The sequence below is a fragment of the Bubalus bubalis genome, chromosome 24, assembly GCF_019923935.1.
Source record: "Bubalus bubalis isolate 160015118507 breed Murrah chromosome 24, NDDB_SH_1, whole genome shotgun sequence".
Classification (NCBI taxonomy): domain Eukaryota; kingdom Metazoa; phylum Chordata; class Mammalia; order Artiodactyla; family Bovidae; genus Bubalus; species Bubalus bubalis.
This window is the reverse complement of record NC_059180.1, coordinates 23583910-23597479: the sequence shown is the minus strand read 5'-3', so window position 1 is coordinate 23597479 and position 13570 is coordinate 23583910. Positions and strand designations below refer to the sequence as shown.

Below are 13570 nucleotides of genomic sequence, written 5' to 3'. Positions count from 1 at the left end.
TCAAGCCCACCAAAGTCTCCCTATGCCCTTGGCTTTCAACAACTGGGTCAGGAATATGCAGGAGACCTAAGTCAGACAAAATGAATCTTAGCACTAAAAGCAAGGAAGGTTGGAGCTGCTTTGGTCTTCTTATCAGGAAGAAAGAGCACCGAAGAAAATAATAATGCCTATCCAAGGGTCACTGTGAGGGTTAAACTGTCTCTTCTTATCAGATGGGTCTCAATTTAAATGCGTGTAAGACACAAGAATAAAACCAGTGCCAAGAGACAAAATCAGTTTTTTAAAGGCATTATTTGAACCCAGAATCCAACTGTACCTAAAGTCAGATCAAAGCCTGAACCTCACAGTTGTATGAGCCAGTTAATTCTCCTTTAGCATAAGCCAGATGCCAGTTTTCCTGTCACAACTGAAACAGTCCCGACCAAGACACAACTATGTCACTCAGATCTATTTACAGAGCAAAGAAACAGAAGATCTGATACCATGGTCAGAGACCAACTTAGCAGGCCACAGTTTCAACCAAATATATCAAGAGACTTCTTAGCTGAACACTAGGACCAATGATCCCAAACTTGAGCAAATTGTAAAATCTCATGACAACTGGGTGGACCATGAGGATGCTATTTGAAAGATGATATGACTAAGAGAAAAAGAATCTTTCTTGCAATTCTTACCATCTTAAGCCTCCTTCAAGCAAAAGTACCACAGAGCACTTTGAGCTGCTTTATCCTACTGTGTATGCTTCTGTCATCTTCACGTTTCCAAGGAAGAACTTCCTCCCAGCACTCAGACACCACGTGAATGACTGCAAAGTAAAAACTCCTGTAAGTCTTTCCCTATGCAGTAACATGATCAATCTTCTGACTAACATAGGCTACTGGATCTAAACCACATCCTATGAAACTGAAAGACCAGACCTGACCAGAACTTTGCTACTCTCGGTTTCAATTACTATTACGGAAACAATTTCTCTTTGGTGTCAAGTACTAAAAAGTCTATTTAGAAAGTATTCAGGTTTTGAAGACAGTGATAGGAAATGCTCACGTTAGTGTGTCTTTATTGGAAATATATTCCCTGTAGGTTGAAACCTGAGGCCCCAATGTTTGGACCTTTTTTTCCTTTTTTTTTTGGTCAAGTTACTTATTTCACAAATGTGCACTCATATGGCATGAGACCAAAGGGTACATTAATGAGGGTAAAGATAAGCAGATAATTAAATTAAAAATATAGGGGACTGGAATGCAAAAGTAGGAAGTCAAGAGATCCCTGGAGTAACAGGCACGTTTGTTCTTGGAGTACAAAATGAAGCAGGGCAAACGCTAACAGAGTTTTGCTAGAGAAGGCACCAGTCATGGCAAACACCCTCTTCCAACAACACAAGAGACAATTTTACACATGGACATCACCAGATGGTCAATATTGAAATCAGATTGATTATATTCTTTGCAGCCGAAGATGGAGACGCTCTATACACTCAGCAAAAACAAGACCGGGAGCTGACTGTGGCTCAGATCAAGAACTCCTTACTGCCAAATTCAGACTTGAACAAAGTAGGGAAAACCACTAGACCATTCGGGTATGACCTAAATCAAATCCCTTATGATTATACAGTGGAAGTGACAAATAGATTCAAGGGATTAGATCTGATAGACATACTGCCCGTAGAACTATGGACAGAGAGGTTTGTGACACTGTACAGGAGGCAGTGATCAAGACCATCCCCTAGAAGAAATGCAAAAAGGCAAAATGGTTGTCTGAGGAGGCCTTACAAATAGCTGAGAAAAGAAGAGAAGTGAAAGGCAAAGGAGAAAAGGAAAGATATATCCATTTGAATGCAGAGTTCCTAAGAATAGCAAGGAGAGAAGAAAGGCTTCCTAAGTGAACAATGCAAAGAAATAGAGGAAAGCAACAGGATGGGAAAGACTAGAGATCTCTTCAAGAAAATCAGAGATACCAAGGGAACATTTCATGCAAAAATGGGCACAATAAAGGACAGAAATGGTATGGCCCTAACAGAAGCAGAAGATATTAAGAAGCAGTGGCAAGAATACACAGAAGAACTGTACAAAAAAGATCTTAATGACTCAGATAACCATGCTAATGTGATCACTAACCTAGAGCCAGACATCCTGGAGTGCTAAGTCAAGGGGGCCTTAGAAAGCATCACTATGAACAAAGCGAGTGGAGGTGATGGAATTCCAGTTGAGCTATTTCAAATCCTAAAAGATGATGCTGTGGAAGTGCTGCACTCAATATGCAAGCAAATTTGGGAAACTCAATTGTGACTACAGGACTGTAAAAGGTCAGTATTCATTCCAATTCCAAAGAAGTACAATGCCAAAGAATGTTCACACTACTGCATGATTGCATTCATTCCATATGCTAGTAAGGTAATGCTCAAAATTCTCCAAGTGAGGCTTCAGCAGTACATGAACCAAGAATTTCCAGATGTACAAGTTGGATTTAGAAAAGGCAGAGGACCCAGAGATCAAATTTTCAAAATCTGTTGAATCATAGAAAAAGCAAGAGAATTCCAGAAAAAACATCTAATTCTGCTTCACTGACTATGCTGAAGTCCTTGACTATGGATCACAACAAACTATGGAAAATTCTTCAAGAGATGGGAATAACAGACCACCTTACCTACTTCCTGAGAAACCTGTATGCAGTCCAAGAATGGACTGGTTCCAAATTGGGAAAGGAGTACATCAAAGTTGTATATTGTCACCAGGCTTATTTAACATATATGCAGAGTACATCATGAGATGTACTTGTGCTGGATGAAGCACAAGCTGGAATCAAGATTGCCAGGAGAAATATCAATAACCTCAGATATGTAGATGACACTACCCTTATGGCAGAAAGCCAAGACAAACTGAAGAGCCTCTGATGAAAGTGAAAGAGGAGAGTGAAAAAGCTAGCTTAAAACCCAAAATTCAGAAAACTAAGATCTGGCATCTGGCCCCATCACTTCATGGCAAATAGATAGGGAAACAACAAAAACAGTGACAGACTTTATTTTCTTGGGCTCCAAAATCACTGAGAAAGGTGACTGCAGCCATGAAATTAAAAGACACTTGCTCCTTGGAAGAAAAGCTATGACAAACCTAGACAGCATACTAAAAACCACAGACATTACTTTGCTGACAAAGGTCTGTCTAGTCAAAGCTGTGGTTTTTCCAGTTGCCATGTACGGATGTGAGAGTTGGATAAAAGGCTGAGTGCCAAAGAATTAATGCTTTTGAACTGTAGTGATGGAGCTTCTTGAGAGTCCCTTGGACTACAAGGAGATCAAACCAGTCAGTTCTAAAGGAAATCAGTCCTGAATATTTGTTGGAAGGAGTAATGCTGAAGCTGAAACTCCAATACTTTGGCCACCAGATGAGAAGAGCTGACTCACTAGAAAAGACCCTGATGTTGGGAAAGACTGAAGGCAGGAGGAGAAGGGGATGACAGAGGAGGAGATGGTTGGGTGGCAATACCAACTCAATGGACATGAGTTGGAGCAAGTTCCGTGAGATAGTGAAGGACAGGCAAGTGTGGCATGCTGTAGACTATGGGGCCACAAAGAGTTGAATAGACTGAGCAACTGAACTGAATGGTCATTTGCAATGCTTTCTATTAAAACTCTGCCCTAGCACACAGGATCCTCCACCATGGCAGCGGCAGTGCTGTGGGCAGGCTGGTGCTGCTGCCCACAGAGATATTTTGGCAGCAGAGTCCATCTCCTGTCCAGCCACAATCTAGGGGCACTACCCCATGGTACCTACCAGCTGCCCAGCCGAGGGGAGAGCTAACCCTGTCCAAATCCTATTCCTCTGGAAACAGAAAAGGGTTTCTCTCTGGTTTGCTCAATAAAATCAAAGAGGAATTAGCCAAAAACAAAGAAATGAAAGAAAGTATAAAAAAGTTCCGAAACAAGGCCAAGAACCTGGAAGAGTCAGATGTGTTCCAGGAAGCCAGGAGGAAATAAAAACCACTGAACTGAAAACCCAGAGGAGGAGCGAGGTGATCAGGAAGAAGCTAGGGGGAGATCATGGGCATTGTCAAGGAGAGTCTTGACGAAGTCAGTAAAAGTGACCTTGGCAGAAATATCAAGAAGAGAGTGGAAACAGCAGCCAAGACCGCCAAGCAGTCTGCCAAATTGGTATCCAAAGGTGGGGAGAAGCTCGGCTGGACAACTGCCTTCAAAGCCCTCTCCCAGGGCGTGGAGTCTGTCAAGAAGATCGACGAGAGCATCCTGGGACAGACCGGGCCCTACTGGTGGCCTGAGCGGCCCTGGAAAAGGAAGGAGTTCGACGGAGAGAAATTCAAGGAAGAGAAAATGTTTGAGGGCAACGAGGAGGCACTGGGGGTCGTGCTACACAAGGACTCCAAGTGTTACCAGCAGTAGGAGGACTTCAGGGACAACAATGTGGTGTTTAATCGGTTCTTCAAGATGAAAATGAAATATGACGAGAGCGACGCCGCCTTCATCCGGGCATCTGGCGTACTGAAAGACAAGATCACAGGCTTGCTGGGAGGCCTGTTCTCGAAGATGGAGATGTCAGAGGTGCTCAGAGATCCTGCGTGTAGACCTCACCATCAATAAGCACTGCTTCCTGTAGCAGTGCGAGAACAACATCATCCCCAACGTTCTGGATTCATGATTTCCCAGGAGCTTGACATTCTCGAAGACTGGTGCTATGAAGCTATCTACAGCCAACTGGCCAACCTGATCCAGCAGGCCAAGGGTTTGGCCCTCCAGTTGCACTCCTGTATCGTGGACATTGACAACATCGATATGGCCATGGGCACGATGATGGAGCAAGGGCCTGTGCTGATCATCCCCTTCCAGGCCCAGATGGTGATGCTGATCAAGAACTCCAAAGGCAAGGTGGTCGAGGGCGACCTGGAGACGGTACTGCAAATGCTGTTCGTGTGGATGCTCTGCCAAGACAAGGACGAGCTAAACCCCTATGTGGCCGGGCAGCTCCTGGACATCTCCGCCTCCAGCACAAAGCAGGTCCTTTGAGCACGGTGGCCATGCCCGGGCCCTCCGGGATTGACGCTCACTGAGGACACATGGGGGACTGGCGTCTACCTGCAGCAGCAAGACTTCTGTCAGCTCTGCCCCCACTCTGCCAGGCCAGCTGCAACACCAGATGGATGGGGTGGGAGGGTAGGGGGCTGCATCAGCCCCTGGCCCAGTGGCAGGTTGCTGGCCAGAAGGCTCCAGACCAGGCACTCCTTCCCAGGACTGAGCAGTGGGGCCTGGGCCCACTAGCCACATCAGCGATGCCATTTTATCTCGTTTTTTAAAAAAAATAGTGCCCTTGTTATCCTGTATAGAAGCAGAGATTTGTAAATAATAAATCACCAAAGTGGAAAACAACAACAACAACTCTGCCCTAGGAAATAGGCCTTACTTTCCAAAACAATAATGGAAAACATCCTAAAAGAAAGCAGTGGTGCACAGGCTGTTTTTGTCATCACCTTTGAAAAGTTGAAGATAGCTTTGGATTCCAGAATAAAATGTACATACATACACACACTCATACTCAAATTTTGCAACCCAGGATTGGGGGGTCCATGAAATTACAACTTTTCTGAATTGCCTGAGGGTTTTACCTGCACTGCAACCACCTCCATTTCTTTTACTCAAAACCAACTGCATATAGTTCAACTCCTACAGCTGCCCTTCTGGGAAGGACATGCTATGCTTTGGATGCAGAATGATAGGGTCTGTACAGCCCAGCTCTATTCACTTTCCACACATACTTAGTCACCCTGCATCTCTGTTTTCTCACCTGAAAATTGGGACAAAGGGTCACTGTGAAGAATAAATGGCTCCTTCATATCAGAGGATTTCAGTTCAAATGCTGAGATGTATTCCTTGTCCAACCAATCTAAAGTACCATCGCCCTCTGATCCAGCACACCATTTTATTTCTTTAGCACATACCACTCTCTGAAATTCTTGTTAACTTATTTATTGTCCACTCCCCCTACTAGAAAGCAATTTCCAGAAGAGTGGAAATTATTTTATTCAGCATTTTGTCCTGGGCACCTAAGCTTTATCATGTAAGTAAATGTTTTGATAATATCTATTGAATAATACTCTCTGATATTTACTGAGTACTCTGTACAAGGTACTAGTCTATGCACTTAAATGTATTAACTCACGATTAAATAAATGATGAGTACGGCATGCTTAGCACTGTCCCTAGCACAGTTAGTTCTCAATAGATGATAGCTATTTGTACCAATTCTATATTGTTATCAAATACTCAACAGTCAAGGAACCTAAGCCCTAAGGATGTACAGTAGGCCTTAATTTCACCACTCAAGAGCTGGTTCCTAAGATCCAATTCCTGGACACCTTGCCTCTCAACACCCCACTACCCTCAAAGAGAAAACAGGAAATTGTCTCATTGTTCCAAATTATTCCCTACCTCATCAGTTAACCAGATAATGTGATACAAACACAGCTTCTCAGTCAGCAGTATATAGTCCCATCTCTCCTTATTCTACAAGTTAATTTTCACCTCAAACACAGCAAAATTTGAAGCTAAAATTGGGAGATGTTCACCCTGTAGTACCTCTTTTTGACCTGCAACTTAGTCCCCTGGAAAAAATCCACATAATAATGGAAATCAGTCCTGCCTGTCCTTCAAGCAAGCGTGAAAGTCCAGACAGTTTATTCAAGCCATAGCCATGCAGCACTGTACGAAGCTCCAAGGGCTCTCCAAGCAATGAAAAACCTTCTGGTGCTGGTCCAAACTGCTTCTTCTCTATCACAACAAAGGAATGACTTTTAAGGTGTCTAGAGATGTAAGGGCAAAAGCCAGCAGCTTGTTTACATGCTATATAGTGAACATGAAGAACTCACTTTAAGTTTTACACTACTTAAGATATTTTTTTCCACTGTAGTATTTTTAAAAATTTGCCTGATGACAGATTGGCTTTTAATTCTGAGGGATGAAGCACATTTCCTGCAAAGAGGATAAGGGATGTGGACCATCAAGGCCCTGCATCTCTTTAGAACCACTGGAGACAACAGACTATGTTTCATATAACTGCCAAGAAAAGGCCAAAACCTAAAGTCCTAACCAGGGCCTTCACAGCCAGATGTACTTGCCAACAAAGCAAACGGCAGCTTCCACCTCTGCTGGCTGGCAGACCAGCCCACACATTCTGCTTAGCCATGTGAAACAGTCAGCTCTTGCTCTTCCCATCCTTAGGCCTAGTATTTGGGGTAGCGACACCAGTGACTTTTTCTAGCAGAGTATTTTCTAAAAATAGAACTTCCACCTTTAGGTTTAAAACTGAAAAGAAAAATATCCAGAATTAGAAGTCTGTTTTAACACAATACATTGTAAATTATAAGTTTAAAGGCTGGTAGTTGGAGACAGGGATCACAGTACCACATGACTTCTCAGCAAGTCATAAAAAATAGTACAGGTTGTTTAACAGCAGGCATCTGCCAGTAATAGAGTTAAGAAGTCCATGTGCCAGACGAAGGAAAACTAAACAGACACTCCTCCTGCGTTTGTTTCAGCAGTGACGGGACCGACACAAATGAACTGCAGCAGCAATTTACAAGACAGAGTCATTAATAAACCTTTTTTGGTGGCTAGTTGAAGAAGAAATGTTTGAAACCCTGAATTGACTCATTTTTCAGAAAAATCAGTTTAACGGGGCGGGTACAAAACCCTCTAAACGACAATAAATCACTAATTGAAACATTACAGGATTCCTAACAGCCATTCTTAATTAGCACACCTTTGTGTCAAAAGCAAAAACCAAGTGCCAGCATTAACAGCAAGTTGCTGTTAAATCAGTCTGGTGGAACTAGATGAGAACAACAAAAATTAATCTTCAGGCCTAGATGGATACTGTCTGGATAATAAGATGATAAAGACCTCCTCAAAGGGCTTCTGGGTACCATAAATTATATAACAAATCTACTTCTGCCAGGCAGCCAGGATTAACTCCTATTCACTCAGCATGGGCTAATCAAAATGGAAGCATTATTATCCACCACTGCTCTGAAAAAGACACAGCAGGTTGCTCACTGCACATCAGTTTGCTGACATCACTACTCATTGTAAGAGAAGTCACTTAAATACTTTGTTAAATACAGGTTTCGTACTTGTTTCTTACAGGTCAAAAAGAGAAAAAACAGAAAAAGAAAGTATTTCATTAACTCCTTCCTCAGTAAGTTCTTCTGACTGAATATTTTTTATTGTCTATGATGACCCCCTATTATAATAAATAATTATTTCTACTATGCATTCAAGGCTTGAATGCATTATGCATTTTACCCCTATGGAACATATATATTCATGGCTCTCAGGAGCTGGCAAAAAATGACAAGTACAGAAAAGATGTTACTGTTTTATGACTACATCTTAGATTAAAGTTCCAAGAAGGAAGGAAGTGTATATGGTAAAATGAAAAGGGCTAACTGGTATCTAACAAACACTTTCTAAATTCAAATCCATGTTCTACTCTTTCTCAAAGTTAAGGATAATGTTTTTCAAGCCTACTTGTTAAAAATATGGACTTCCCTGGCGGTACAGTGGATGGACACCTGCCTGCCAATGCAGGGGACACGCGTTTGATCCTTGATATTGGTAGATTCCACATGCTGTGGAGCAACTAAAGCCTGTACACAACAACTGGCGCCCACACTCTTTAAGGCCCGTGAGCCACAGCTATTGAGTTCGTGTGCTGCAGTTACTATAGCCCAGGCACCTAGGAGCTTCACAAGAGAAGCCACTGCAATGAGAAGCCAGCGCGCCGCAAGAGAGCAGCCCCCACTCGCCACAACTAGAGAAAGCCTGTGCACAGCAACGAAGACCCAGGGCAACCAAAAACAAGTAAACACATTAATGCAGTTTAAACTGCCTCTTTCAAAAAAGTACAGTAGAATACAGTCATTTTTTTGTTTAGTATATTTAAGTCTTTCAGTCACTGTAAAATGAGAGCTTGAACTAAATCAGTGTCTTTCCAACTTGAACTTCAACAATCTGTGAGAAACAAGTTATATCCTGACCAAATGCATATATATACATACACACACATACAACTTATGAAGCAATATTTACTCTCACTTCGATGATGAACTCTAATTTACGCTGCTTCTTTTTTTAACTTGGTTTTTAATTGTTGGTTATAATCCACTAAGTAAATAATCACAGGTGGCTCAGTGGTAAAGAATCCCTCTGCCAATGCAGGAGATTCAGGAGACTCAGGTTTGACTCCTGTGTTGGGATAATCCCCTGGAGAAGGAAATGGCACTCCACTCCAGTATTATTGCCTGGGAAATCCCATGGACAGAGGGGCCTGGCAGGCTACAGTCCATGGGGTGGCAAAAGAGTCGGACATGACAGGACACCCACCTACAGCACATAATAAGAAAAATTCAAGATCAAACTTAAAGATTCCCTCCAATATCTTTATTGTGCCAGACACAATGCTAGGCATTTTAGAGTTGTGACAGCAGTTAATCCCTAAAGCTGCGCTATGAGGCTGGTACTTTTTTTAACTGAAAAATTTAAAAATATTGTATTAATTCATTTAAAACATCACTGCTATATTTAAAATAGATAACCAACAAGGACCTACAACAAGCACCCCCAGAGAATTCTGCTCAATACTCTGTAATAACTAAATGGGAAAAGAATTTGAAAAAGAATAGATACCTGTGTTTGGATAATCACTTTGCTATATATCTGAAACTAACATAACACTGTTAATATAAGATAAAAATTTTAAAAATAAAAATAAAAACACATGTGTTATCATATATGTATGCATTTTAAGCAAGGTTATCAAAGTATGTATAGTACAAAGAACAAAAATATTGAAGAATTAGGGAAAGGGGGAGTCTAAGAAAATAATGCTGCTGCTGCTAAGTCGTTTCAGTCGTGTCCGACTCTGTGCGACCCCATAGATGGCAGCCCACCAGGCTCCGCCATCCCTGGGATTCTCCAGGCAAGAACACTGGAGTGGGTTGCCATTTCCTTCTCCAATGCAGGAAAGCGAAAAGTGAAAGTGAAGTTGCTCAGTTGTGTCCAACTCTTAGCGACCCCACGGACTGCAGCCCACCAGGCTCCTCTGTCCATGGGATTTTCCAGGCAAGAGTACTGGAGTGGGGTGCCATTGCCTTCTCCTAATAGCTTCTAAAAAATAAATATCAATAATAAATCATTATATGTTAACATAAATGACAATTTTATGAAAAAGAACTGTATTTCCAAAAACTTAACAAGAACAGCAACATTGTTTTACATTTTCGCAAATGTCTCTAAGGTCTGGCTCAGAAGACAGCTAATTTCCCGTATGTGCTTCTCAATCAATCTTTTGTGATATAACAGACCATGTAGACTCTATAAAACTCATGAGAGAATGAAAGTATAAAGGACAAATGTTGTTAGTATTACTAAGAGAATCTGGTTTTTCAGATCCTATGAAAAGTGTCTTGGGGATCCTCTAAAAGAGTCTCTGGGAGTGAGGCTGGTACTCTTGATGTTCCTATTTTACAAATAAGGGAATACACTCAGAAATAAAGCACCTTACTTAAGACCCTACACTGTAGCACAGAGAAGCTCATCCAACATTTCACCAGTTCCCCCAGTTTCCCAGCCTCTTCAGTTAGATGAGGAAATGTGTCCATTTCTGGCCAAACAGGTATAGGTAGAAATGACACAATGAGCTGTAGGCAGATGTGATACTTACATTTCTAAGCCCAAGCCTAAAGGTGACACAAGACATCTCAGCCATCTCTTCCCTTGCCATGGTGACCAAGACAATACAGATGGTACAACACATGATGTTGGAACCCACATCAGCTTGGGTCTCTGAGCAACTTCTGGAGCTGAGCACCTTTTAGCCTAAAACCCACGTGGGATATGCAAGCAATGAACTTTTCAACAGATTATGCCAAACTTTGTTAAGCTCTAACTCCTGAATATCTACCACTCCCTCAGTAATTTTACAGTTCAGGCCTCTGCCATCTTTACTGCAGTATTCTCTCAGTACCTGCTTCTGGGATTGCTCCCTTCAATCTCTCTTCCAAACTGCCACTGGAGTGATCTTTTTAACACACACATAGCCCATGTGAATATGCCATGCCTCTACTCAAAATTATTTAATAGCTCCCCTTCACCTACAAATACAACTTTAATAAGGTATACAAGGTTTTTTTTTTACTTTGGCCTCAATTACTGCCATTCTCCTGTTCTCACTCCAGGTCCCTCGGGCATACTGAAACGTCTGCCGCTTCCCAAGATGCCATGGCCTCTCAACCCACTGTAGTTTTACACATACTGTTAGTTGTGTTTGGAATGCCTCCTCCTTCTCTAGTCTTGGTATTTCAATCCCAGCTCAGATTTTACTTCTTATAGGAATCCTCTCCTGACTCCTTCAAGGTGACCTAGAGCCTCTCTGTCTCTTTACACCTTCACTTGTTTTTATATCCGTTTTCTTACCATAAAGCTTTTAAAAACAAGGTCCACAAAAGACACTCAAATTTACTAGAATGAAAATCTGGCAGCATATAAACACATTTATTTTCCATGAAGCACTATGCACCCCATCCTAGAGTTGATCCTTAAGAAAAATTCAGATTACACATACTTCACTTTGAATATAACGGTGAAAGAATCAAGTCTGGAGGCCAAGACTTAACAAGACTCGTTTTCAGCTTCACAAGTTCTCTATGAAAGACCCACATTCCATCTGGGAAAGCTGCTTCCCTGCTCATGTATGTCTAAGTTGAAAACCACATAGACTGGCTTTTCTTTGAAAACAGTTTGTATCTGTTTGGAAATCCTGAGTAAAAACAACCTTCAAGTATGTTTTTAAAGGTTTTGTCCTGTTAAACCACTATTATAATCTTTTGCTTAAGTTGCCTGAGTCAAAGGTACTAATGCTGGAGACATTCAGAACTTGGTGAGTGAATCAATTTAAACACTGTACGCAAATAGTAAAGTTTCAAATCAGAAAAAGGAGGAGCTTAGAGGCCAAACTGCCCAGAGGGAAAGAAAAACTCTGCTTCCAACTGGGGAAAAGGCAACTGTAAAAGATTTTTACCTGTTGCTTAACTTTTTATTATCTCTTTCTGCTAGGCCATGGGATGGTTGTGAGCTGGAAACTTAGAAAAGCAAATGCTCTAATAAATTAAGCAATTCTGGTTCTCTAAAAGGACGGTTTAAAGTCAAGAGTTAGAAAGTCTCTGAGTACACCTTTTTTTTTACTTTAACTTACCATGAAAGTTCAAGTTTCAGCATCCTAAAAGGCTTTATTTTAGAAGTGAAAAGGCTCCGAATGAATAAAAGGTTAGTCTACCAAGAGAAAACCAAAGTGGCACTGGAAACATGTAAGAATGGCCTGAAAAGGTTTTGAACTCTACCACTACGTTTGCACATCTTTCATTCTGACTCAGTATTAAATTTATCTTTTTAAATGTGTGGTCCTGAGTACTTACACTCCATAGATGGAGGTTATACTATCATGGAGATAACTATTTGTATGATTGGGAAATAAGCATTTTTTTATGTGCCTGAGCTTCCCTGGTGGCTCAGACAGTAAAGCGTCTGTGGGCAACGTGGGAGACCCGGGTTCAATTCCTGGGTCGGAAGATCCCCCGGAGAAGGAAATGGCAATCCACTCCAGCACTCTCGCCTGGAAAATCCCATGGACGGAGGAGCCTGGTAGGCTGCAGTCCATGGGGTCACCAAGAGTCGGACAAGACTGAGCGACTTCACTTTCACTTTTCATTTTTAAAAGCCCAACTACTCAGCTGCCCACAAGAGATCTGAACCAAGACCGACTGATCCAATAGCAATTTCCCAAGAAGAGAAGGTGTTAAACAACTTCACTCTAGGTTTGCAAATTCTAGTCTATAGACCAAGGATAAAAGTCACAATCCTTACATATCCCCTTTCAGAATTTCTCCAGACTCATCAGCTGCTGCTGCTGCTGCTAAATCGCTTCAGTCATGTCCGACTGTGTGTGACCCCAGAGACGGCAGCCCACCAGGCTTCCCCGTCCCTGGGATTCTCTAGGCAAGAACACTGGAGTGGGTTGCCATTTCCTTCTCCAATGCATGAAAGTGAAAAGTGAAAGTGAAGTCGCTCAGTCATGTCCAACTCTTAGCGACCCCATGGATTGCAGCCCACCAGGCTCCTCTGTCCATGGGATTTTCCAGGCAAGAGTACTGGAGTGGGGTGCCATTGCCTTCTCCGGACTCATCAGCAACTGTCTGTAAATAATGACTAGCCTTTGCACCTAGGGAAATAGTTGTTATTCAGTTGCTAAGTCGTGACTGACTCTTTGTGACCCCATGGACAGTGGCATGCCAGGAGTTCACCATCTCCCAGGGTTTGCTCAAATTCACGTTCATTGAGTTGGTGATGCCATCCAACCATCTCATCCCTCTACCACCCCTTTCTCCTCTGTCTTCAATCTTTTCCAGCATCAGGCTCTTTTCCAACAAGTCAGCTCTCTGCATCAGATGGCCAAAAAGTACTGGAGCTTCAGCTTCAGCATCATTCCTTGCAAAGAATACTCAGGGTTAATTT

At 42.1% G+C, this 13570-nt stretch overlaps 1 protein-coding gene and 1 pseudogene across 9 annotated transcripts in view; one reads left to right on the top strand and one right to left on the bottom strand.

Annotated features, from left to right (window-relative positions):
* DCUN1D3 (defective in cullin neddylation 1 domain containing 3) overlaps window positions 1-13570 on the bottom strand; it is a 59445-nt gene that overhangs the window by 30182 nt on the left and 15693 nt on the right. For 3 of the 9 annotated variants that reach the window (XM_025274569.3, XM_025274576.3, XM_025274571.3), the window contains one exon: window positions 675-805. The exons of the other annotated variants lie outside the window; for them this stretch is intronic. The gene's annotated coding sequence lies outside the window, so the exon portion shown is untranslated. The remainder of the gene's footprint in view (window positions 1-674; window positions 806-13570) is intronic. 9 annotated transcript variants of the gene reach the window in all.
* Window positions 3657-5014, top strand: LOC102404773 (annotated as a pseudogene).